The following is a 26,800-nucleotide window of genomic DNA, read 5'->3' as shown; positions in this document are numbered from 1 at the left end:
AGTTCAGTTTATTACTAAAAAGGACTTTGATTTTAGTATATTAACAATCAGACAGCATCCCTTCCCACAGAATTTGTTATTTCTTTCTTGCCCATGAGTAAATAAAGTGTGTTTCCTCTCCCCAACTGATGACCACAATTTACACTATTATTTACACTTTTGTGTATTCAATGATTTGCACTATTCATGCTCCCTCCGTGGGCCAGAAGCACAATTCATGTCAACAAGGAATCAGGCCTTCAAGTCTTGAGGGATAGCATCCCTCCCATAAAAATACAATTCTCAGAGTGGTTTACAATCAATCCCTCTTCACAGGGAACTCTGAGAATTGTAGCTCTGTGAGGTGAATAGGAACTTCCTAACTCTCTGCACTCTTCAGAAACAACAGCTGTGTCTCGGAGGTTGCCTCCATGCCCCAACCCCCCAAAAATCAAAAAGCTGTGCAGAAGCTCCACATCCAATACCCAACACCCGCAGAACCTGGACTTCTGCCTTGAATTGAGAAAGAAAATCCATGCTTTATAATACTGGACTATGTACATTGTAACATAGGAAGTCGCAGTGTGCACCATCCACAAGATTTGATTCACTTCAGGAAGTGGTACAATCTGTTCTGAGTCATAGTCTATCCGATTCAATTCATGCTTCAGGTTCAAAGCAGCTTCATTAAAAAAAAAGCTCCATTTCCCATATTTTGCTATTATGGAGAATCAAAATATGGCTATAACTTTTTCCCTTCTTGAAAGAAATGGATGAAATGTACAGCAAAGCAGCCTCTCCAGAGTGGATTAAGCCCGCCAAATTGCAAGCAAATACCTCCTGGGTTTGGGGGTCTGGACTCTTTGATTTATTTATTTTTAGAAGGAGGAACAATCTCCTTCTTGTTTTATTTTGGGGAGAACTGGATGGAATTTGTAGCCATGGTTGCCCCTTTGGAGTGTGCAAACCATACCAAATCACAGAAGAATAGCTGCTTTTCCTGCAGTGACACCTATGACAGTCTGAAGTGTGCCTCACTTACCTGTGTTTTGTGGACAACTCTTCTGCAATTGCAGGCTTGAGAAAGGTGCTCTTCAGTAGCATACCTGCCGTATTGCAGAAATGTAAACCGAGGATTAGCTTTTGTGCTGTATGCATTTAAGGTTGAATGGGGTGAAATAAACAGGATTCACTTTCCTCCATGTGCTTTTGCTTCTGTTTATTGAACCATTGCGATTGGAGAGCCATGGAAGGAAATTCCTCTATTTGAAAATGAGACGTGTTGCTCATAAAGGAGTTCTCTTGCCCCTCTCCCTCCAAACCCCTGCCCATGTTTCCCTTAGGCTTTGTTAATTTTGCTTCTGCTAGGAAGCTCCAACCCATAGTTTTTCTCTGGCAAGACACACTATCATGTCACTTTATTCAGGGTTGTTGTTGTTGTTTAGTCGTGTCCGACTCTTCGTGACCCCATGGACCAGAGCACGCCAGGCACTCCTGTCTTCCACTGCCTCCCGTAGTTTGGTCAAACTCATGCTGGTAGCTTCGAGATCACAAAATGCCATGAGGCACTCTTTGGTCCATGATCTGCAATGCCTAGTGGAAGCTGTGCTTTGTACTATCAATGCCGCAAATTACCCACAGATCATCTGATACCCTCCAACATTTCTCCAATGAAAATAGGGATGTCCGAAGGAAAAGTGAAGGGACGCGGGTGGCGCTGTGGTCTAAACCACAGAGCCTATGACTTGCCAATCGGAAGGTCGGCAGTTTGAATCCCCATGACAGGATGAGCTCCCATTGTTTGGTCCCTGCTCCTGCCCACCTAGCAGTTCGAAAGCACAAAGTGCAAGTAGATAAATAAGTACAGCTCCAGTGGGAAGGCAAACGGCATTTCCGTGTGCTGCTCTGGTTCGCCAGAAGCGACTTAGTCGTGCTGGCCGCATGACCCGGAAGTTGTCTGTGGGCAAACGCTGGCTCCCTTGGCCAGCAAAGTGAGATGAGCACTGCAACCCCAGAGTCGTCCTAACGGTCAAGGGTCCCTTTACCTTTAAGGAAAGGTGGTACATTCTGGGATCAAATCAGAAACCAGGATCCAGAACAGTCCCTGGAAAATATGGGCATTTGGGGGGTTTGTCATTCTCAGTTTTCCTCTTGCCTTGGACTTTGCACAGATCAGTTGCATCATGACTAACAGGAAGCTGCTCTGTACCAACTCACACTATTTGGCTATTTACTCCTCTCCAGTGTCTCAGGCAGAAGTACTTCCCATCACCTGCTTCCATGATAATTTTTACTGGAGATGCCAGGGACTGAACCTGCTGTCTTCTTCATTTAAAGCATGTGCTCTGACACTGGGCTATGGCCTTTTCCCATGAGAGCTCCCACATGCTCTGTGCCTGGGGTGGACTGGGACTGGTGCACTTACTTGGCTCCTGGTCTGCTTGGGCATCCAGGGGCTGGATTGTGCTTCTTATTGATTGGTTAGTCTTAATTGCAGGTGGCTAAGAGAACTGATGCAAGATGAAAGGGAAAGCATGACTTCACAATGCCTCCGAGTGACATAAACCTTACAAACAGAATAGCCAAGTTTACAGTAAGCAAGAAAGATGGCTAGGGTTAACTCAATATAATAGAGTGGGCTTTCAATCAGAGTTAAAATATGTCTTTTAAATGCAAATAAAGAAAAATGATGGGCATTCACGTGATTGACAGCCTCTCCAAATAGAAGTGTTGCTATAATTAAGCAATAATGTATGAGTGAGTGTACATTATGACAAATTGGAAGTTCGGCTGATTAGATTGAGCATATAAACTGTCAGTATAATTATCACATTTTAATCATTTTTCTCCATTTTTTTTATAACAGCATTGTCTTCAGACTCATTTGGTGCTTATTAGATTGATATTCTAAGAGGAACCGTACAACATAAAACATGTCCTTTAACAGGATGAACTTTAGATAAGACTTCAGGTATGTCTATAAACATTTATAATGGTGGCTGTTGTGCCTTCACATCCTTTTTCATCCCGTGTGCCATTTAATGCCAGGCGCGTGTCCCTTTGATCATGATAGAATATGCTCAGCTTAAAATTCCATCGTGAAATACGGCACTGGCCTACAATGAAATGCAAAGCGTGGAAGCAGTGTACACATGAGACAGCCTTGGCCAAGCTGGTGCCCTCTAGATGTTTTGTAGTGCAGCTCCCATAACCCCCAGCTGGCATGTCTTGGATCTAAAGGGCACCATATGGTTGAAAGGGCTGTATGTGTTTAGCCTGGAGAGGAGAAGATTAAGCAAAGCAATGATCATGGTCTTCAGCTACAATGGTCTGTTTAATGTCTCTAGGAAGCCATGAGGTACAGTCATTTGAAGTGTTGGGGTACACTGATGACACACAGCACTATTCTATTGAGTCAGAAGAGGCTGTGTATTGTCTGGACTATGGCTTTCAACTTTCAGATTTGAAAATAAGGGATCAGCAGCAAAAAATAAGGGATCAGCAGCCTCACCTGTCCCAGGCACTGCTGTCTTCCACTGCCTCCTGTAGTTTGGTCAAACTCATGCTGGTAGCTTCAAGAACACTGTCCAACCATCTCGTTCTCATGGTTCAATGTTACTAGTGAGCAAAGTTACCCTGTCAGGATTTGAATCTTGGTCCTAACTTTTGGGGTTAAGTTAATTTTTAGCTGTCCATTAATACTGACAAACCGTATCTCCCATTCATCTCTCAGATCCCCTTGTAAATCTAAAGTACTGACCTCACCACATCCTGCGGTAAAAAAATTCCCCAAGTGAACTACACATTGTGTAGTGAAGTAAGTGTGTGAAGCTACAGCATTCCTACTATCAGCTTAAGTGACTCATTCTCTCTCTCTCTCTCTCTCTCTCTCTCTCTCTCACACACACACACACACTGAGTAGATCCCCTCCAAGCCAAAGGCCCAAAGGCAGAAAGCCCAGCCAGCAGCCAAACGAAGCCTCAAGCGGTGGTTCCCACAGTGCAGCAACCCGGCAAAGGGATACAGCAGCAAGGAAAACCACACTGTCACCTCTCCGCTGGGAAGCACTGAAGCAAAGGCAAGTCCCCAGGCAATGCGGCCGATTTGATCGGCACAAGGCATGCAAGCTCCACCCCCCAGTCCTTCTCAGACTCCTTATTGGTGAGCAACGCAGCCGAGCAATGCAGTTGAGGAGCCTCACTGGCCAGCAGGGAGGGAGAGGAGATGCTTCCTTTGAAATCTGGGAAATTTACGGGATATCAACAATCCGGGATAGCAGCTGGAAATGGCGCTGGAATAAGGGATTTTCCCACCAAATAAGGGAAGGTTGACAGCTATGCTTGGGCACAGTGGGGAAGTGGATGCTAATAAGCAGAGCTTGAACCCAGGGAAGATGGAAGAGGTTCTCATGTCTAGGAGTATTGCTAGTTGTCTCTCTTCTGAATGGGGCTGTATTCCCTTTGAAAGAACAGGTTTGGAGTTTGCATGTGCTCCTGGATCCATCTATTCATCGCTGGAGGCTCAGGTTACCTGATGTCATGGACTGGCTAGATACAGGGGAATAGTGGGGAGTAGGGAAATAAAGCTTCTGCTTCTTCCACTGCTTCTGGACATGTCTTTGCCACAGACTCTCCTGTTCACTATACCCTGTTATATCTTCAGCTTCCAACACCTCCTCTTCCCAGTCTTCTCCCTCTTCTCCCACTCATCACTGCCCTACCACCACTCCCTGGGCTTTGAGCCTTCTTCCCTTAGGGGTTCCCTAGCTGGTGCCTCCCACAATTTCTCTGCATCCAACCAGCCCATGATACTGGTTTCAGCTTCCTCCTTATTAATCCCTATAGAAAACAAGGAGCAGGAAGGGGGGAAACTAGAATTAGATGGCTTTGTCTGTCATTGGCTATGGCTCCACCTGCTGTTGACCTTCCTACCTTCTGCCATTACCAGTCTCAATGGGCAGTAGTAGTACATCATTCAGAAGGAAAGGTTCACTGTGGATGTCCATTACAACACACTGTCCAAACTAAATATTTTTGGGGAGAAAGGGAAATGCTATTTGCGCCTCTCACCCCTTCAAAAGATGGTTACTCTGTGTGGTATAAGAACCAAGAAAGGTGGACAACAAGAGAGCTGGTTTGTGTGGGAAGAGGACCAGTGAGTTGAAGCCCATGATCTATATAGCTTTGATCCAGAGAAGAACATGGCGGACACGTGTCTTTGATTAATAACTCTCTTATTTCACAGTAGGTACTACCTCTGCAGTTCTTTCCCCTTCTGGTATAGAAATGGGGGGGGGGGGAGATTTCCATGTGGAATGGGCAGATCTTCCCTCTGCTCTGGATTGGGGTGGTAAGCATGGGAGATCAGTTCTGCTTATTTTCATAGAACTGAGTGGCATTCGCCAAATGGAACGAAACAAGGAACAAGTTCTCTTTCCAGAGCAGTTCTTCAAAGTAACTTCCCACGCACGTGTACAATATTACTCTACAGATTTGCTATTGAAATGAAATACTGCAGTGACCTTTTTAATTCCCCTGATTTTTTATAATCTTTGAAATTTAGCACAACAGCAGGAGTTTAATCATATTCACTGATATAAAAGCCAAAATAAGGCACCTCTACATTCAATTAGAGATATGACCTCCAAGGTGCCAGACTCTTCAGAGATTCTGTGAATGACTCCAAGGACAATTACATCAATGAGGCATGGGGCTTCCTCCTCTCATTTCCTTCATCGCAACACAATCCTATGCATGTTTACATAAAAGGAGGTCCTGCTCAGTTTAGTAAGGCCCACTCCCAAGCAAATGGGCATAAAATGGCAGATTTAGAGCCAAACTACATGTTGTGTTACTAGTGTGTTTTATTAGTGTGCACATTCATCAAAGCAGTCATTCTGCCACCAAACCCCCCAAATAAGGGCTGCAGGATAGGATTAATCCTTCCTCCTCTCCAATTGTTGCTAAAAATCCCCCAAGCTGCTACCCCCCCCTCGCTTGCAGAGGTGTGCCTGCAAAAGGGTTCTCGGTATTATTACTATCATGATTTATTAATGATATCATATAATTTACTTGATATACCACTAATGCCAAAATTGCATTCTAAGTGGTTTACAAATATAAAAACCAGTTATAGAAGCATTAATATATCAGCATCCATAACTAAAATATGCAATAAAGCAAACCCATTTCTTATAGCCTGCTAGTAAATTTGGCACAAAAATATTGGCACGGTTGTTATACTGTGTAACAAAATTTTAAAGTTTGGAAATGAGGTCGCTGTGATGATGATGGTTAAATCCACATAGCTGTGTATGAATCTATCTCCATTTTACTTTCACATGTGTGTGTGCCCATGATTTTTGTAAACCACTTTGAGGTTTTTCAATCGGTATCTAAATTTTAAGAAGTAAATAGTAATTTATAAGACATGATTTAATTCTGATGTTTTCCGACGGTGTAAATTTAAAAGTAAAACATTTACCAGGATCCATATTTCCCCACTAGAGTTCATTCTTATTTTTCCATGTTGGAAGAGTCACAAAAGATAAAGCTTTGCGCACAGTTTTGTTCTGTATGCTGTTGTTTTCAATCAGCCTGAAAGGCCGAGGTTATCCTGCCCCAGGCTTCCTCAACCTCGGTCCTCCAGATGTTTGGAGACTACAATTCCCATCATCCCTGACCACTGGTCCTACTAGCTAGGGATTGTGGGAGTTGTAGGCCAAAAACATCTGGAGGGCCGAGGTTGAGGAAGCCTGTCCTGCATTATGGTGCTCCAGTATGTAATGTATCAAGAATTACATATGGCTTTTGCATGAATCTTGGTGCCTCAGTATTGAAAAAGCTTGTCACCTATACAAAAGTGTGAGATAGATTCCATTAAAAAAAAAAGGTGAGGGGGGAAACAAGTTTGAAAATAGACAACAAAAGGATTCAGGCATGTAAGCAAGAAACATGCAAGTAGAGTTTTTTAGTCTCACAACAACCCTGAGAAGTAGACTGAATAGAAAGCTAGAGACTCAGAATCAAGAATTGGAAGGGACTCTGAGGGCCATCTAGACCCACCTCCTATGATGCAGGAATCACAGCTAAAGCATCCATGACAAATGGTCACCCAACCTCTGCTTAAAAACTACCACGTTCCAAAGGAGTCCGTTCCACTGCTGAACAGCTTTTACTGTCAGAAAGTTATTTCTAAAGTTTAGTCGGAATCTCTCTCAAGAACAGGAGAAAACAAGCTTGCTCCATCTTCCATGTGACAGCTCTTTAGATATTTGAAGATAGCTATTCTATCTCTTCTCGGGCTTCCTCAACTGTTCCTCATAAGGCTTGATTCCCAGACCACTGATTGCACGCCTCTGCATACATTTCAGCTTGTCCATATGCTTCTTAAATTGCGGTGTTCAGAACTAGACACAGGACTCCAGACCAAGGCAGAATACAGCAGTACTATTACTTCCCTTGATCAGGACGCTATACTTCTGTTGATGTAGCCTGGAATAGCATTAGCTTTTTTGGCTGCTGCATCACGCTGTTGACTCATGTTGGGGTTGTGTTCTACTAAGACCCCTAGATCTTTTTCACATGTTCTACTAGTAAACCAGGTATCCTCAATCTTATAGTTATGCAGCTTGTTATTCCTGCCTAAGTGTAGAACCTTACGTTTGTCCCCATTGAAATTCATTTTGCTAGTTTGGGCCCAGTTCTCTAATCTGTTAAAGTCCCAATTCTGTCTTCTGCTGTGTTAGCTACCCCTCCCAGTTTGGCGCCATCTGCAAATTGGATGAGCATCCCCTCAATTCCTTCATCCAAGTCATCCAGGACGGAACCCTGTGATACCCCACTTGTCACTTTTTCCCAGGATGCTGAGGAACCATTAGTGAGCACTCTTTGTGTTCAGTCAGTCAACCAGCTACAAATCTATCTAACAGCAACCTTGGCCAGCCCACATCTTACCAGCTTTTCCACAAGAATATCATGGGGGAGTTTGTTAAAAAACCTTACTGAAATCAAAATATACTATGTCCAAAGCATTCCCCTGATCCACCAAGCTTGTAACTCTATTTCCTAAAAAAGAAATGAAATTTGTCTGGCATGAATTGTTTTTGAGAAACCCATGCTGAGCCTTAGAAATTACAGCATCCTTTTCTAAGTGCTCACTTGCCTGAGATTACCCAGAAAGATTCATAGCAAAGAAAGGACTTGAACTCAGATTTCTGACTTTCAAATCTGACATCTTTGCTGTTGTGCTTACTGTATCCCATTCATTAGGAGAACTGCAAGGTCAGAAAATGAGCATTTAGTGTGGAGCCCCTTAGTTTTTAAAACAACTTTAATTTCTTGTTTTGTAGGTGTGCTCGTTCTGTTGGTGCATATGTTGAGATGTGTGCAAGCATTCATATACTGAACTGCATGCATATGTCCAGCCATTGCCTATAGAAGTGAAGATATCAGTAGAGTGATTGTCTTGTTCTTCCATACAATTTAACAATAAAAACATTCAGAGCCAATTGGATTTTTCATCAATCACCCTGATCACAGTGGCTGTATCAGCAAAGGGTTTAAGAGGGATGATCCGTTATGTCACTTGAAGCACGGGACAAAAACATCACTTTCAAAACATTAATGCCACAACAAAGCCCCTCTTTTTTTTGTCAACCTGGCATCAGTCAAAAGGCTTATGATGCAATTCCTGCCAAACAGGGTGAGCATAAATGCTTGACAAGTCTCTCACACGGCTTGGCGAAATATCCTCTTCATTTCATGCCAGACATAAGTGGCAAACATTTTGGTCTTTACTCTTTATCAATCAGGGTGTATAACATTTTGCATTTGCAAAGTCAAAGTGGAGATTTTGAACGTTGGAAGGGTGGATGTTAATTTCCGCAATCTCTAGATCCCCAGCTTTCAGTTTGAAATTTTGTAATGATCGGCCACATAAACCATGGTTGTGCATGGTTTATCTGCCTTGACAAAAAGTGGCTCAACTGTCCTTAAACCCTTTTAAGTCTGGCTACAGGATGCTGTCATGCTGTTCAGTCATGCTGGCCACATGACCCGGAAGCTGTATGCCGGCTCCCTCGGCCAATAAAGCGAGATGAGCGCCGCAACCCCAGAGTCGGCCATGACTGGACCTAATGGTCAGGGGTCCCTTTACCTTTACAGTTCAGGATGCAAACCCACAGCTTGAAGGATATAATTATTATGCCTATATTGACATAATACTTAACCTGCTGGCATCCATCTGTCTTGAGAGACAGTGGAACGCACCTCCGGGGGTGAAGTCAAACCATTGTGTTGGCACCTAAGTGACCTCCCTGGAGCACAAGCTTGGGCAGTATGCGTGGAGGTCCTGGGCTGCCCAGACAACAAGACTCCCCTCTCGACCTCGCTGATGCAGTCCAAAGGAAAGCAGAGCAGTATGTTCGGCACCAGCCTGGCTGCAGGAGTTGCCAAAAGGAGGCACATTACCTTTCCTCTAACACCCCATACACCCCAATAATATTTAACCATGGTTAACGCAACCCCTGTTTTTCTAATGTTGTATTTTAAAAGACTGTAAGCAGCAGATCTCACTGGTGTGTCCCTATACATATTCTCTAGGGATAATTTAGCAAGATGCACCATGATTTCATTGTGCTATTTGGATCTTTACCAGAGTTAAAGCAAACATGGTTAGCATTTTGCAGGACGTCTCCATTTTACCAAAGACTTCTCAAGAAGCAAAAAAAGAGAAGTATTTGCCACAAATTTCCTGCTCAATACAGTATACCACTTTCCCTTCCAATAAATCCAGGAGAGTCCATGCTACCAACTTGCAAAGGATTCATGGTCAGTCAAACACTCCGTGACACACCTTTTGATAGATAGATGCTGTGATAATCTCATCTTCCATGCTATAGTACTTATGTTTACCATTAAGTCATTTGCCCATACTTATATCTTCTTGACATGTTTTGGTAGGCTGCAAACTATTAGAAAAATACATCAGAGTGGCAATAGCTTCTGAGGGGCTGAACATTCACACAGGGACCTTTAACAAGCAGTTTGTGGCCATTCATTACAAAATTTACTGCAAGATACTTTATGTGCTTCTGTATCCCACACATAAAGAACTGTGCAGTAGTTTCAATAAAATTTGTGTGAGATACTTTATGGGACTTAATCTTGGCAATGTGGTGCCATCAGGAAGACCTAGTATCTGTGTATTAGACTTCAATTTGGAAGATTTTCCTGGTAAATGGCTAAATCATTATTCAGTTGAATGATAACTTACTGTAAACAGTATGTTGCTTCTGGATATATCACTTTTGATCAATAGGTTTTCTGTCTGACTCTGCATCTGTTAATATTGTAGAGTGGCTGGACTGAATGCTTCAAACAGTCTAAGTGGAAAGAGGGAGTTCATTAACAAAGATACACTTTTTAAATATATCATAGGATTCATATATAAAGATGCAATATTAAGGCTGCAATCATGTCACATTATATACCAAGATAAGAGTCAGCTAATTAGTACATGTAAACTCAAAGCAGAAACTCTTTTTTTGGAGGAAACCATTCTCCACCACCCTGAAATCCAAAATCTGCCATTTTTTCACATTTCACTTTTATGTACCAGTGATGCCCTCCAAATTTCTGACAACAGCTGACACAATGCAGACAAGCATGATGCTGACTGGGCTGTTGAAAGTTGAATCAGCACTTTTCAGTGGATTTAATATAAATTTTGAAGTCACATTTCACAGATTGAATTCCACAGCCACGTTATGTGATGCCAGATATGAATGGTAGAGATGAAAGGGGAGAAAGAGAAAATGCCAAATCACATTTGAATTTAGACTTAAAAAAATCTAAATTGTTTCTGTGGCAATTGCACTGACTTTTCTGGCAAGAAGTAAATGTGGCAGTAGGAAGTCATGGAAATTTTTCATTGGCTGACTGACTGATTTGATTTCTAGGCTGTCTTTCAGTCCTGAAGGATTGCTAAGACAGTGTCAGGGCCCAACTCTGAGCAATAGCCTGGTTCTTGGAGAGCAACTCAGATGAAGAGGAGCCAGTCAGGTCCATCTGACCAGCAGCAACACAGGCAGAAATGCTGGAAAACTACATGGGCCCTGACTTTATGAGGCCTGAGCCCATTGGATTGGAAGCCTCTGAATCAGAGACTCCTGCATCAGAAATGCTGGAGTCTAAATCCAGTCCCGTCCCCAAAGAACTGACCACATAAGAGCATAAGAGTCTCCTAAATCTGGTCCATTCACATCAACAGACTTCAGCATCACTCTTTGCACACTCCTCAAGTTACTGAGCCTATAAGAGTTATCTGCTTTAAAACATTATGGCCAAGTCTTCGATGGATGTTTCCTAGCCTCAATTATTTCAATCCTTATCACCTTGGCTTCTCTTCCTATTTGCGATTCCAGGTTCTGTCCCGAGTATTTTTGAAGAGTCACTGGCAGCCAGTGCCCATAATACTGTGATAAGCAGATCCATCACCTGCCTCAAAAAGACAACTTTTTATGTTCCACCATCTCCCATCATTGGCCTTTTCCGGGATGTTTCTATATAAGCATAGGCACCTTATTATTTAAGTGGTTGGATGCCTGATCCCCAATAATTCTTGAGGAACTGTTAGAGCCTCTTGTTCTGTCCAAGGCAGTGGTCTCAGCTCAGGGATAATGTGGTTCTAGCCCGGTAGGGGCTTATGCTGAGCACAGAGGTCAGGGACACCAGATCATGTACCTCCAACACCAGTTTCAAATCCCAGCCTAACTCATATTCCAGCAAGGCAAGCTCAAACAAAGCAGAGAACAAGTCCAGATAAAGAAGGGCAGGGCAAAGCAGAGGTTCAAGATCAAAAGGCAAAAAATGTAAGGTGGGTGGAACCCTGTATAGCTCCAAAAGGAGCCTAGGCTTAACAGATGAAGAGAACTTTAAAAATTGAACAAATGAATAACAAAATCTGTCCAAGTGAAATTCCCACAAAGGAAATGTTCTTATCTCTTTGTTATTTGCCCACAATATGCAGACTCACAACTAAATGTTGCAGTGTTTCCTCAGCCCCTAGAAACAAACCCTGTAAGGAGCTCCAACCAGCCTGGAACAGGAACCTAGAAGTGCAGATGTGCACAGATGTGGAGGCAGGAAAGGAAAAAGGACACCCCTTTTTCATTTCTACCTTACTGAAACTACCCTGCACGGTGCTATTAAGTGCTCAAGGGCTCAGTGTTTTATTGCTGCATCATTTGGTATCTGGAGAGTGGAGAAGTGGAAATGTGCTTTCCCCCCTTCCCTGTCCCAAAGCTTTCGCATATAGCACAGAGAAGATCCACAGATCCTCTTAACCCTAAGCTCCCTTCTAGGATACCACAAGCAGTTAAGGGATCAAACAAAGCAAGTCCTTCCATCCCTCTCTGAAATATACTCGGAGTTCAGTGCTGATTTCATGCTCTTTATTTCAGCTCATGGTAAACAGTGAGTGAGTGCTTTCCCCCAAAACCTCTGGTTATATATACAGTGGTACCTCGGGTTACATACGCTTCAGGTTACAGACTCCACTAACCCAGAAATAGTGCTTCAGGTTAAGAACTTTGCTTCAGGATGAGAACAGAAATCGTGCTCCGGCGGCACAGCAGCAGCAGGAGGCCTCATTAGCTAAAGTGGTGCTTCAGGTTAAGAACAGTTTCAGGTTAAGTACGGACCTCCGAAACGAATTAAGTACTTAACCCGAGGTACCACTGTACATTATTTACACAATGGGTCCCATGTGATTGGCTGATTCAACTCCCCTCCTGGAGCCTGAGTGGACTGTTCCTGCAGGCCAATCAGGATGCTGATTCACTTCCTCCTGGAGCCGGATTGGGCTGCTCCTGTAGGCCAATCAGGTTGCTGGTTCACTTCCTCCTGGAGCCGGATTGGGCGGCTCCTGCAGACCAATCAGGTTGCTGCCTTCTAGGATCCTACTTGCCTATTGTTCTAGGATCCAAGCTCAGTACATAACACTCTCCTCATTCCTTTAATCTGCAAACTGAAGTCATCAACATTTCATAGGTCCTGGGAGTCACTGAGCATAGAAAGACCTGTCTTTTGTATTTTCAAAACTTTTATTTCCTATTACTGTATGAACAGAATACTTTAGGATTCCTGGGTTGCTCCTTGGTTATACAGAAACCTACCTGTTATGTCTGGCTGGCCCCTTTTTCTTCCAAACTGATGGTCGTGTGGCATGAGGCCACCCAAGTTTGCTAACAGAGGAAAGGATGCCAGAGCTCCATATCTGAATGTCTCAGAAAAGTATGAATAATACGCACCATAGAATTAAAAAAATATCTATTTATCCTCTATTTGTCAGTCTTTCTATTCTGTTCCTCCCTGGAGAACTATTTCAAAGGTTATCATGTTCATGTAGAATGGCACACGCTGAGAATTACCACTTTATAACCCATGGATGGGTCAGTTTGTAGATTATTTTAGGTGTATTGTTTGCATAGCATCAAGTATATGAAAGTATCAGTTATCCTATCACAGCAATGGAAGAATGCAAGGATTTTTATTTCTAACCAATATCCCAAAATAACCATCCAAGAAGAAAGGGAAAGTCACGGCGCTGTATAGTTTTTGCCACAGAAGTTGAAGGCAGTTGCTTATAACTAGAGGCTGTAGAAATCTGCATGGCAAAACAGAGCTAGCCACAGCATTGGAGATATAGGGTGGGCGGGACAACCCCAGCTGATGTCAAGTTTATTTACATAATTTATTCTAGTTGCAGAACTTGTGGGAAAGTGATTAAATTCGGCATTCTAGAGACCCTTCCTTCCTTCCTCTCTGCTTGATGTGGCATAAAAACCCCTCACTTGTCTTGCTTTCTCCCACAAAGAAAGGTACTTTGAGATCAGAGGGGTAAATTCAGAGAAATGGCCATATGTTTTGGCACATAGACATTAAACCAATAGCAATCACCCTCAATAGCTCAGTTGGTTACAGCGTGGTGCTGATAACGCCAAGGTTTCAGGTTCCAACTCTATGATTCTATTATCATTAGTATTATGACAACACAGAGATGTTGCAAGAACTCCAAATTCTCCACAGAAAAAAATTGAGAGGCTTTGAAAGTTTGTTAGGAAATGAAACTGTGATTTCCCATTTGCAATAAAACCAAGATTCGAAGCAGGCTTTAAACATTCTTGCTGCCTTTCAGGAAAGGCTGTCATTTCATTTCCAAGCCACCAGATGCCAGACGTCTACTGCAAATTTCTGTTCTATCACATATACAGGACAGACTCAGATGATCTTTCTATGCATTAATATATCCTTTCAGCAGAAATTCCCCGTCTTTTAAGCAGCGTGTTCTTGATGCTATTCATTTACTGTAACAATCCTTGATTATCCGCAAACTGTTTCTAAAGGTGATTACAGTTTTGTCAAGGAATCCTTCTTTTTAAAGGACTGTGATTTTCCTCTTCGATCATTTCGCTTTACCCCTCTAGAACCCGCACCAGATAATAAAATTCAGTCCTCAGTTGCATGAGGAACAATGGCATCTAATGTGTAGCAATAGAAGAAAATTAAAATCTTTCACATGAAAAACTAAATTAAATAGATTCAACAATTTAGCAGCCAGACAAACCTATAAACATTACTCCTATACAGAGGAAGCCTGTCGTAAGAATATTTATTCTTACATCAAGATCTAAAATGCAGTACATTTAAACCACATATGACTTTCATATAACAATTTTCTCTCCAATTTAGTAGCCATGGCATGTATGTTTTATTTGAAGAATAAATATTTTTTAAAAAAATATTTTGGTTCTTGAAATTGAAGTGGTTAAAATGTTTTTGGTTTTGTTTTCAAATGGCAGATATTCATTTACATTGTGGAGTGCAATTTTTGAATAATATGCACATTTCCCCAACACATCCATAACTAAATGCTATTACGCCACAATTCATATGACACCAAGACTGTAAGCATGCAGAAAGACGTATCTATGAACAGAGACGTGTTGTTTTGGAAAAGAAAAAAATTGCAGCTCAAATAGCAATGTAAATTCTTTTCCCCGTTGCAACAGACACGGAATTTTGTATCGTGCTGTTTAAAAATAAACTTGTAATTCCATGTGCCAAAAGGACAGAACGGGAAGCTGGAGAAGGTATTTTTAAAACCCTCTTCCAATTAACAGAAAGGGATCCCCAGAGCCAAGTCATATTCATTAATTTAAAATGCTTGTACAAAACAAATCTTTCTAGATAAAACCCAAGTGTACTTGGATTAAAAAGATATATGTGCTGAAATGTATATACTGCAACGTTGCAGAGGGGGGGAGCACCTGTAAACACTGATATCAGACATTAATAAAAAAATATTCTGACACTTAATGCACAGTTTCTCATTAATAATTAAATTATTAATGATAATACAATAAAGCCATTTTGCCCTTATAAGACACATTCCTGCTGACGACTCATTCTGTTTTCAACATTCCACTAAACAGAAAAGTAAAAGGCTGGCTTTTCGAAAAGCAATACATGGTAAGATTATTCATCATTTATACTCAGCATAAAGTCTCCTTCAGAGTGAACTGTATTTTGGAGCAAATTATCCAATTAAACATATGATTGGTCTTTTTTTAAAAAAAAATATATCACAGGATTTCATCACGAGTCAGAACATTACATTCAAATTTCTTTTCCGCATATACAGCTACAAAAAAAGTGAAGTGTGAGGAATTGTAATGAACCAGATAGACTAGTCTGGAGCCTTTTTTACATAATCCCTTCATGTAGAATCAGGACTTATTTGGGATTGACTGAATTGCCCGTGGATTTCAGAAATCATTGTTTGCTCTTGGTTCAAGGAAGAATAGTCTTTTTCTTGACATAAAAATGTCAAAAAGTTATATAATTATATTTTATGATACCATTATAATTTCTGTCCATTCTTTCAAAATATAGCATTAAGCTACTCCATTATCTTATCACTTTCTTAATCTTTCCCCTTTTACAAAAAGAATTGACAAAATTATCATTGATCTTCCACCAGATGTTGTACTGGATGCCCTCTTTTTTGCAAAATACCTTTGTTAATCTGACCTCTCTTAATGATTACGCACATATTCCTTAGTAACTGAATAAAACTTTTCTTTCACAAGATAGCAAGTGCTTAATCCTCATTATTGGGAATATGCTAAAACCTTGAATACTTGTCAAAGATTCATTTTATAATCCTGAGGTTGGTTTGCCTTTAGTGATTTACACAAGGGCTGCGATTACAATAATTGATTTATCCTGTACTTAAAATCTACTGGTGACATTAAAATGACATTAACCAATTTTTGCTGCTGGAGTTTGGATTTACTTTAAGGAGAGGTAAGATTTGTCATTACATATGTCTTAATAGAACACTTGTGACTTAAAACAGCTAGTTCAAATATAGCAGAATAGAAGAAAAGCTAAGTCTATCGAACTGAAGCAGCTTATTAAAACAACATCAGTTAAGGATGAAGAGCAAATTTGCTTTATTAACCTTTTTTTGCATGCTATCTGTTGACATAAAAACTTTGCTTTAAAGTGCAAGTGCTATACTCTCTAGATCTATTCCTCAAAAAGTATGAAAAGAGGAGATTTGCATAATAAAAAAGCATGTTTTATCTGGAGCGTTAAAGAATTTCAACATGCAAACATTCACATATATGTTCACAATTATCTCCTAAATGGAATATATAATCTGCCATAATTCTTCATTCGATATATTCTCATGCAAGAGGGGAAAGAATCATATGCTAGTTGTTGAAGCAATTCCTCACTGTGACATGTACTTCCATTTTCTTGAGTATGTTTCTTGAGTGTGTTTGACTTAAGGATTAGCTAAATGTCCCTCCCAAGGAAACTATGGTGTTTTCCCCCTCAGGTTCTGGTTTTCTGATAATAAAAAGCTCTCACTGAATGCAGCAATTACTGGAAATAAGGAATAATTTCTATTCAAGAAAAAAACTGGAATAAGGAATAATTTCTATTCAAGAAAAAAACCAGGATATAAATAATAATAATAATAATAATAATAATAAAAGAGTTTGGAACAGCTCTTTCCATACATGTCATGTTAGTTTTAATTATGCTTCATTAAAGCTCCTAGATAACTAATAGTGATTACCATGGTTGGTTCATTAACACTGTGATTTTAGCCACAGCTGAAAAACATGCTGTAAAAAGTTAATAAGGACCAAAAAAATAATAATCAAATATATTGCAGAAGGCACAGGAAGAACAAAGACAGTTTGAAATAATTATGAGGCCAAAAGCTGATCAGGTGAGCTGTCAAATGTTGCCAGCAACAAATCGAGTACAATGTACACAGAAAGAAATCTTGCTTTGCATATCCACTAACAAATTACCCAGAAGGAATATACAGGAAGCTTCTCCATATACTTGAGAGTTTTGCAGATGCAGGGTGCCATGCAACTAATGTCAATGTGTGGAAGACTGAAAGGCATGATATTTTTGTATGAATGCTGAAGCTGGAAATAAGTTGCCTTTCCCTATTTTTTCACTGATTTGCATTGCGCTTCCATTTCCTATTAAGAACATAGGAAGCTGCCTAATATCAGACTACATTTGTGCTCCTCAGCCCAATAAGCCTACTATGACAGGGAGAGATTCTCTACAGTGTCTGGCAGAAGCATTTCCCATCACCTGCTCTATGTCACCCTTTTTTATCCGAAGAGACCAAGGACTGACGATGGAAGCATTCACATGCAAAGCAAGGCACTCGGCCGCTCACCATGGCCCCTCACCTGTTCTCAGATGTACCTTGGTCTCTACTGGGCAAATTAAACATGGCAACAGCATGTGTTAGAACTGGCTTGCCATCACTGCTATATAAAGCAAGGCATAGCTAGGGTGATTTAAAAGTGCAGCATGAGTGAGTGGGTGGTAGAAATTATGTGCGGAACCCTTTTCCTTTCTTCATTCCTGCACCTACCGTTTCAAAACATGTCTCCTTTACTGTTTCTTTTGCCCATGAAACTCTTGTGTCTGGAAATAACCCTTAGTAGGAGAAAACTAGTGTTTTGGGGAGAGCAAAGTGGGAAGGGTAAGTTTCAGGACCTGCTTCTGCCTGTCTATGCCACACTGTAAATCCAGTCATCAGAGGCACTTCAGACATCAATTCTGGTTTCTCTCAGTTTCTCATTTTTCTAATCTTAAATTCAGGTCTCCGCATTTCCACAACAGTTTGCATTTTTTTAAAGAAGTCTTCATGAAAATTCACGTTGATTTTAGTGCAAATTTCTCCTAAAATACACATTAATATAAAATGTTTGCAAAGCAACCTTTTCCCAATATAATGCCTTTTGTGTGTTGTTTTCATTCATACATGCATTCATAGGGACACTTTGCACTAGCATATGCACTTCTGTACACATTACTTGGCTAGAAAACTGCATTGCAAAATTCAGAGAAATTTGAATTTTGAAGGATGACTGTGCTTCGGCTTGGATCTTTTATGGGAAAATGTGAATGAGGTAAGTTTGCCTTTAAATGCGAACAGAATCAAATTGCTACCCCATTCCTATCCGAACCTCTTGGCCATCTGGGGTGCAGCGGAAAGTTACAGGGCACAGAACTTTTTCTGCGGAAATGCCCCAGCCTTGGAACAAGCTGCCCAGAGAAATTCACCTGGTACCCACTCTCCTGTCTTTCTGGTAAGCTGCAAGGACCCTTTTACATTCACAGGCTTCCATTAATCTGTTGTTGTTGTTGCTGCTGCTGCTGCTGCTGCTGCTGCTGTTAGAAGCCATCCTAACCACAATGGTTCACACAACCCCCCCCCCCTACATTATACTTTGAAAGAAAATGTAAATGGCAGTGAGACGGGAGGGAGGAGCTCTGCCTCCTTCCATTGTGCTCTATGGGCCTCTGCACACATTCTCCATCCTTATATTTTTGCGTACACTGATGTAATGGGATAGCGGAGAGTGTCATTACTTTAGCACAATCTGAAGTCTACATAAAACCTATAGGTGAGATTATTCATGGCTTTGGAGTAAGGCATTGCCATGCTGATAACTTCCAGGTTTGTTTGGGTTTTCAGCAAACTCAGGTGTTGGTTATGAAGCAGCCTTTGGCAGGTATGGCAAATTGGATGCTAACCTCTCCAGCAAGGGCCAGGAAAGGCTCCTCTCTGAAATACTAAAGAGCAACTGCTAATCAGTACAGTACAGAGAATATTGAGTTAGATGGGGAAACAGGTTTGTTTTGGTTTTTTTAAAACAGCAGTAAGAAACCCCTTATAGTCCATTTTGCCTGTCCCTCCAGGGGAAGGGAATTCCAAGACCGGTGAGCCACAACAGAGGAAGACCCCCTACAATATTGCCACTCAGTGGGCTAAACCCACTTGGGGCACAACAGAAACAGACGCTGCCAATTGCACTACCTGGGACTGTTTATATGGGAGAAGGCACTTTGACAGATAGGTAGGTCTTATCTGGGTCCAATGAACAAGATCCTCTCTCAGTTTTAGCTGCATACGAAGTAGAAATCAATACTTTATCTTTGGTAGCCCCATTTGCACTCAACCACCTCTGCAGGTAAGCTGTGACTTAGCAAGGTATATCAGGAGCCAACAAACACCTTCAAATTCAATAGGACTAAGCATGTTTACTTAAAAGCAATCCCAACCAGGGCCAGCCCTACTGTAGGGAAGAGGGAGGCCATTACTTCAGGTAGCAGGTTCCAGGGGTGGCAGCAGCCCTCTGGCTGTTCTTTCTGATCCCTCTGTTGGAGATGATGAGCTATGGCTCACCTAGCCTGCTGCCCTTTAGGGGTGCTGGAGGATGCAATCCTGTTGCCAGTGTTGAATTCGGATTCAGCTACTAGTCTGGTCAGCTTCTGTTGTGGGTGCCACCTTGTCCTTTGCCTCAGGCAGCAGTGTCTCCAACTATGCTCAATGGAGCTTATTCCTAAGTGAGCATCCCTAGGACTGCAGCTTTACTTTATTTGAAGAATGAAACTATAAGCCATATCATGAGAACAATAGCTGTTAAAGTGTGTTGTGCGTCCAGGCAGCATTATATAGGAGTGGTGAAGCTCTGTTCCCAGTTTTGGAAACTGATGAACTCTGAATGTGCTACAGTCACAAATTACTCAAATATCCCCTAGCTATTGGGGACAATGTGTACACTTCTCAAGCACATCCATCCATTGTATTTGCTGGTTCTCAATTTTGGCTGAAAATTATTATCCATTTTGTCAAAGGCGGAGTTCTATGTAAGTCAAAGGCTTGCATAATCTTACACTAAATTGATTTGCTTAAGAGATCATTTTAGCTATTTTCTATCAAGCGTATTTGGAAATAGTTGTACTGCTTTATGACAGGTGTGCAGATGCTAGCCATCCTATTGGAAAAAAAAGTTCAGTTCAAACAGAAAACTGCAGGAAGCCTTGAGCAAACTAGAAAACCCAATTTCAGTTTCTTATTGAAATTCCCTTTCCCCACAACTCACTGAAACAGGTAAATATTACGGTGGATAAACTGCTTAAAAATGTTAATCAAATAACTGCAGTGAATAACCAGATCTCTAGTCAGGAAACACCCAAGTATGAAGTACACTAAAGCAATCCTTCTTTCCTCCTTTATCTTGTCTTTGTTGATGATTACAAAGAACGATATGACATGAGCTGAAACTTATTGGTAAACTTCTAAAAATGGGTAGGACCCAGACTTCACCTTCCATGGATGGGAAAGAAGGATCCCATTGCCAGAGAGAGAGAGAGAGAATGGATACAAAGGGAAGAGTAATCATCTCTTCCTCCATGGATGGATGCATCATCCTTTGAGGGGAACTCAGTTATGGGATGCTCCAGTTGATGGAAGGGAAATCTGGATCCAACTCAATGGGAGGAATTCAGCTTGGCACTATGTCCAAAGGTTAGCATTTCAGCTTGCAAGATGGAATGATCCCCTTTTCTCCCCCCCCCCCTCCGTTCTGGGAGTTCTCCTGACCATCTCAAGCCAATTTGGGAGCATGGGGCACATGTGGGTGGAGATGGGGTGGGTGGGAAATGTCCTTGCATGAGCTTCTGCTAGTGAGACTCATTAGTTAAATCTGGTCCAATGTTTCTAACTGTAGTGAACTGAACCTCCGTTTCTTTTCCATTTTCTTCCCCTCAGGCTTAAATTCAGGAAACTTTTGATCAACAGGCAAATTACACATGATTTAAGATTATTTTTCCTGAATACAGTGGTACCTTGGTTTTCAAACTTAACTTAATCCATTCCAGAAGTCTGTTCCAAAACCAAAGCATTCCAAAACCAAGGCATGCTTTCCCATAGAAAGTAATGCAAAATGGATTAATGCGTTCCAGACTTTTAAAAATAACCCCTAAAACACCAATTTAACATGAGTTTTACTAACAAGACCATTGATCCATAAAATTAAAGCAATAATCAATGTACTGTACTATAAAACAAGTAAAACAGTATTGTAGATGATAAAATTAAAATTAAAGAAATTTCTTACCTGCACTGATGATAGTCATTGTTTGGATGGGGGGCTTTTATCCATTTCTGCAGTCACACAATCAATCAATCAATCAGTCAATCAATCAATCAAATTAACTGAAAAAGCCTCAAAACCAAAAACACAAAATAAATAGCAAAAACAAAAGCACCAAATATAAGCTCCAAATATCACCTCAGAACACTGCAATTGGAAACGGAAGGCTTGAATTACAATGGGGGGGGGGGATGCAAATTAACAGTGCAACAGGAAACACAGGGGGACTCAAAATTGAGCACGTTTGGCTTCTGGGGAAAAAATTCAAAAACCGGAACGCCTACTTCTGGTTTTGCAGCATTTGGGTTCCAAATTGTTCGTGAACTAAGCTGTTCGAAAACCAAGGTACCACTGTAAACCCTGTTTATTCAGGGAGGGAATTCCAGGGCAAGGCTATTCAAACCTACACCCTCCCCACTTCTACTGCTCCTCCTTTCATCTGACTGCTAACTCCCTGCCAGGGAAATTCTGACTACCCTTCCCCCGTCATCTCAAGTACTGTATGAGAAAATGAGCATGCTAGTGAGGATAGTAGTGTCTACCAGAGGCCAAAGTGAACAGCCACATGTATCCAAAGTGCACCTCTTTAACCTCTCCCAATTTGTGTCTTATCTGGGTCAGAAACCAAAGTGCTAACCCACAATTTCCCATTAATTCCTGCTCCAAAGTCCAGTAATACCGTGGATAAATAGGGCTTCTATTTTGGCAGAAATACATTTTGCTTACATAGGGCCCTTCTGTGAGCTCCTAACTCTATGAACTTCCCCGTGATTTGATATCTGTGTATCCACAGCACAGCAGAAGAATGCACATTACTTTCTCAGTTTATCAAGGATCACTGTAACTAAGAGTATTTTCATATTACACCAAAAAGTGCCTTTTGACTTTTCCATGGTTTTCATCCCATCTGTGATTGTTGTTATTGAGGTGGAATCTAGACATATATTTTTAAAAAGTCGTGAAAATGCTTTTTAAAAAAATGTTTTGAAAAATATATTGAATATGCCATAGCTCATCATCCCCATCTAGTGTCACATTTGTATAATGCACTTTAAAACATTTTATTTACAGCTGTATAGCTGAGTCCTAGGTGAGAATGTTTGGAAGAGATATTTAATTACAAGGCAGCCAGTTTAGACTACACAACACTTTACTGTTATAAACCAAATTTAAATCTATTGATAATAATCAGAGAAACTTGAGTTATACCATCATAGTTTAGGGCTCATCCGCATGGGAATTTAACATGAATTTGAAGCCGTAAGTGCCTTAAATATTTGTACTTTGTCCACTTGATTCTCTCCTCATTTAGCGGGCAGCCTGCAGTTTCTCAACAGTAAACGAGGATTTTTTAAATTCTGGAAAAAATCCACATAGGGGGACTAAATACAATATAAAATTCCTTGTTACCCAACTGTGGATGCACTGTGTGGACAGGTTCTCTGGCAACATCTCCTACCTAAGGGCTAACCCTTCAGACTGTATTTTAAAATGTTGGTTCTTATTTTACGTTGTTTAGATGGAGCTGCTACATTGTGAAACACCTAGATTTACTTTTTTAATTAGATTAAAGAACTGCTACTAAATAAACAAGTTGTAATTTGTTTTGTGAATTAAACTCATAAAATAATCTGTTGATTATAAAAGGTTACCTGATCTTTCTCAGAGTCTTTGAAATTCATTGCAACTATTCATTCTTTACAATTGATTTGACTTTGAGTTTCACTTGCAATGTGTTTCTTCAAGGACTCAAAGAAGGAAATAAAAACAGGTTAATGTATCTTTAATTACTGTGATAGAGGCCCATATTATGAACCTCCCAAGATGAGGCTGCCAAGATATTGCCTCTGGCCATGGCAGAAAACTGCCCCAGAGAACTTCCCAAGAATAGGGTCAATTTGCCCTCCTACATCTTAAGCTCTGGGATTGCAGGAAATGGTTGACCCAAGCCAACAAGAGTCTGCCTACAAGAGCTGCGACTGAGCTGCAGAAACAGAAATCAGAAAGCCACAGGACAACAAGGAGCATTAAAGTAGCAGAGGAACATGCATGAAACAGAAACATGCATCAGATTTATACTTGAATCTTGAACAATTACTTTTTCCCTGTATCCAGTGGTACTTACCCCCAGAGTGGGAGGACACTGATGGCACATGCTGCCTATACAATGTACTGATCCCCAAGAGACCAGGTCTCTCAGAGATTCCTCAGAAGAGACCCTTCATTTGCTACCCAACTCCCTCAGAAAACATTAAATTGATCCCACTCAATCCACACAAGGACTTTGTTTTTCCATGTCATGGATCTTATGAGGAAGGGCTATAGCTCAGTTTTAGGCTTTGTCTAAATTCTCGTTTGGCTTTTATTCTTATCACTCTCATTTACAGGGATGGCTTTCTTTAAGAATGCCACCAGCAGCTAATGTTTCCTCCTAGGTTCTATGGAAAAAACAGTTTCTCAGAAGCAGAAGACAAATTTTGTGTGAAAAGGGACTCCAGTTCAGTCCCTGACATCTCCCTTTACATACCCTCCAAGTGTCCCGATTTTCCAGGGACAGTCCCGTTATTACAAAAAGCCATCTTGGTTTCTGATTGGATCCTGGAATGTCCCTATTTCTCAGGACGTTGGAGGATGTTCACATTGCGTCCTGTTGCCTTAGTGGTGGTGGCACTCGCCCTTTTTCTGAGAGGAAATGCTCTGTCTGGGGCAGGCGACACAAAAAATGGGAGGTCAAGGAGGATCTGTTTGAGGTGGTGGGGGCAGAGTGGGAAGTGTCCCTATTTTCATCTGAGGAATGTTGGGGCATATTCAGTTAGAGACGGAAAAGACAGCTAATGCCTGTCAGTGGAAACAGTTCTGAGGCAATGTGATAAGGCCGCTTCCTGGGATACAAAAGGCAGCTTCCAGACAAAAAAACATTTTCAAGCATCTTGTTCAGTTTTCAGAAGAGTGCAAAAAAAAAATTATAAAGCTGCTGCCAAGCTGGATGATAATGAAGTCATTGCAACTGCTAAAATGTCATTATTTGAAATCACATGTTGCAGACATCTCAAGTGGATAGGGAACTGCCTTTCTCGGCCTGGTCGTTCCACCTGGGCCCTGCCCAATCAAGGCCTTGTCTTATTTTTTTACCCAAACACTAAATGAGCTCCATTACGAGGGTGGGTAATGGCTCCTGGGAAGCAGAGTTTGCTCTGGGGTCAGCTGCCCCAGGGACAGAGAGACACAAAGCAGCCTGGTGAATAAAACTCATCCATTCCTCCCTACCTCCCACCCACCCAGCCACCCCCACTCCCCCTCTGTAACCTCTAAAAAGAAGCTGCTTTGGAGTCTCCTCTCATTTGCATGGGGAGATTTAATTTCCATCCCTTAAATATGACGAATTGCTGAGATTTCCTTCAGTTAATGCTTTTAACAGCTCCCAATAAACTTCATTAATCAGTCCAGCTCTAGGCCCAACGTGCAGCCTGGAAGCAGCTAATTTGCCTGATGAGCCTGAGACTTTAGTGAATAAACAGGTGGATAAGCTGAGGGTTTTATGGCCTTAATTACACTCTAATCAGTTCAACGCTTGGCGGGCAAAAAGGAAAGAGGGAAGAAGGAGGCAGCATGATCAGCCATCCCTTCATTATTATTATTTTTTCAACTGGTGCCTCATTTCTTCCACCATCCTCATCTTCTCCCGATTTTCTGATAGAAAAGGCAGGAAAAGGGGAGTGAAGTGAAACAGGGACATGTGTTTCTAAGGTTTTAGGATAACCGACAAGATGTCTTTAAGCCGCCCTTCTACAATCTCTTAGTAAAGCAACCTCTGTTGCCTTTTCCTCTGCATTTCTTTCACATTTCCTCTTTCTTTTCTCATTCATTCCTCAGTCTGTGCAAATTTACAAGAGGTCTTTGGGCTTCCTGGTTATATAGATCCATGTCATAGGACAGGGAATTATGTGGCCCTCCAGACGCTGTTGGACTACATTTCCTATCAGCTGCAGCCAGCAAGGCCAGCCGTTAGGGATTATGGGAATTGTAGTCAAACAGCATATGCAGGGCTGCGGATTCCACATCACTGCCACAGGACAACAAGGCATTTATTTTAGAATAGGAGAGGATCTACATGACAGATTTCACAGCTGTGTTCGATGCCTTGAAGTTTGGAAATGCTTTTCCCTACTCATTGTCCCAGTATTGTGTGGCTCTACCAATCTGCAGACTGAGGTGTCCACCTCAGGCAGCCAATTTTGGGCAGTCATGAAAGGGCAGCAAGTTGTTGTTGTTGTTGTTGTTGAATTTTGAATATTTTGAATTCCATGGTGTGGCACTTGTGGGAGTTTATGTCTCAGGTGCCAAATAACTTGGCCAGTCTTGGATATTATACACCCTAAATTGGGTAGAGAGCTACAATCTACTACTCAACCTCAGGTTAGGCATCAAAATGTTTTGGCCCAGCACTGATGCAGCTAAATTTAGACACTGCTTTCTCAATTCAGCAACGTTCCCAACTCTAATATTATCTGGAAGCTTTGTACTCAAGGGTGATGTGCAACCCCAAAATCCATGGGCTAGTTTCAGTTAAACAATGGTCAGGGAAAGGAATATGGGAATTACTGTAGAGCAGTGGTTAAGAGTGTTAAACAAGGACCAGGGAGACCTGGGTTCAAATCCCCACTCAGACATAAAGTAGCTAGAGGAAAAGGGGACAGAGTGTGAAGAAAGGGCTATGAGTGGAGGGGGCCCCTCTTCCCATCCTTTGGACCCCTTGGGAAACTCAACAAACCTGTTGCATCTGGAACTGGCTGTGGTGAATGCAGCTGAATGAGACCCAGCTGTGGACAACCTGAGGAAGTACCATCCACCTTGGGTCTGCCCATAAAAAGGAAGTGAGAGTGAGAGACTAAGGGTGGATCTACACACAAGGGAAAAAAACACAATAAATAAGTCAGAAATTAAATAATTTATAACAAAAGAAAAGAAAACCCTATGTAAAAATCTCATAGAAAATTTGTTTACTCTCTGGCACCATCTGGTGTTGCATGTCTATAGCACATTCAAAGTGTTGTTTTTTGACTAATGTAGCTGAGTCCTAAAGATGATATCCACTCTTTCCAGGAGACTTTTGTGCGTGAGCTGAGAGTTTGTTTGTAACCTGGAGGCTAAGAAGGAAGGAGTGTCAGAAGGAAAATGAATTGAGACAGACAGACAGACAGATTAGTAACTTTGTATTAATGTGACATGTTTATACACAAAGGTGTATTTTTGTAATATTTTGT

At 41.4% G+C, this 26,800-nt stretch overlaps 1 long non-coding RNA gene across 1 annotated transcript; it reads right to left on the bottom strand.

Moving 5' to 3' along the window:
• Positions 1 to 8,316: 8,316 nt before the first annotated feature.
• LOC310674311 lies at positions 8,317 to 24,148 on the bottom strand. Its single transcript, XR_014509517.1, has 3 exons — positions 24,064 to 24,148; positions 10,256 to 10,364; positions 8,317 to 8,412 (listed from the first exon to the last, which is right to left on the bottom strand). It is a non-coding gene; the product is annotated as an uncharacterized lncRNA (long non-coding RNA).
• Positions 24,149 to 26,800: the final 2,652 nt, after the last annotated feature.

This window comes from Podarcis tiliguerta (assembly GCF_965153285.1).
Source record: "Podarcis tiliguerta genome assembly, chromosome: 3".
Lineage (NCBI taxonomy): Eukaryota > Metazoa > Chordata > Lepidosauria > Squamata > Lacertidae > Podarcis > Podarcis tiliguerta.
Note: the sequence above shows the minus strand (reverse complement) of the source record. Positions and strands in the feature narration are given on the sequence as shown.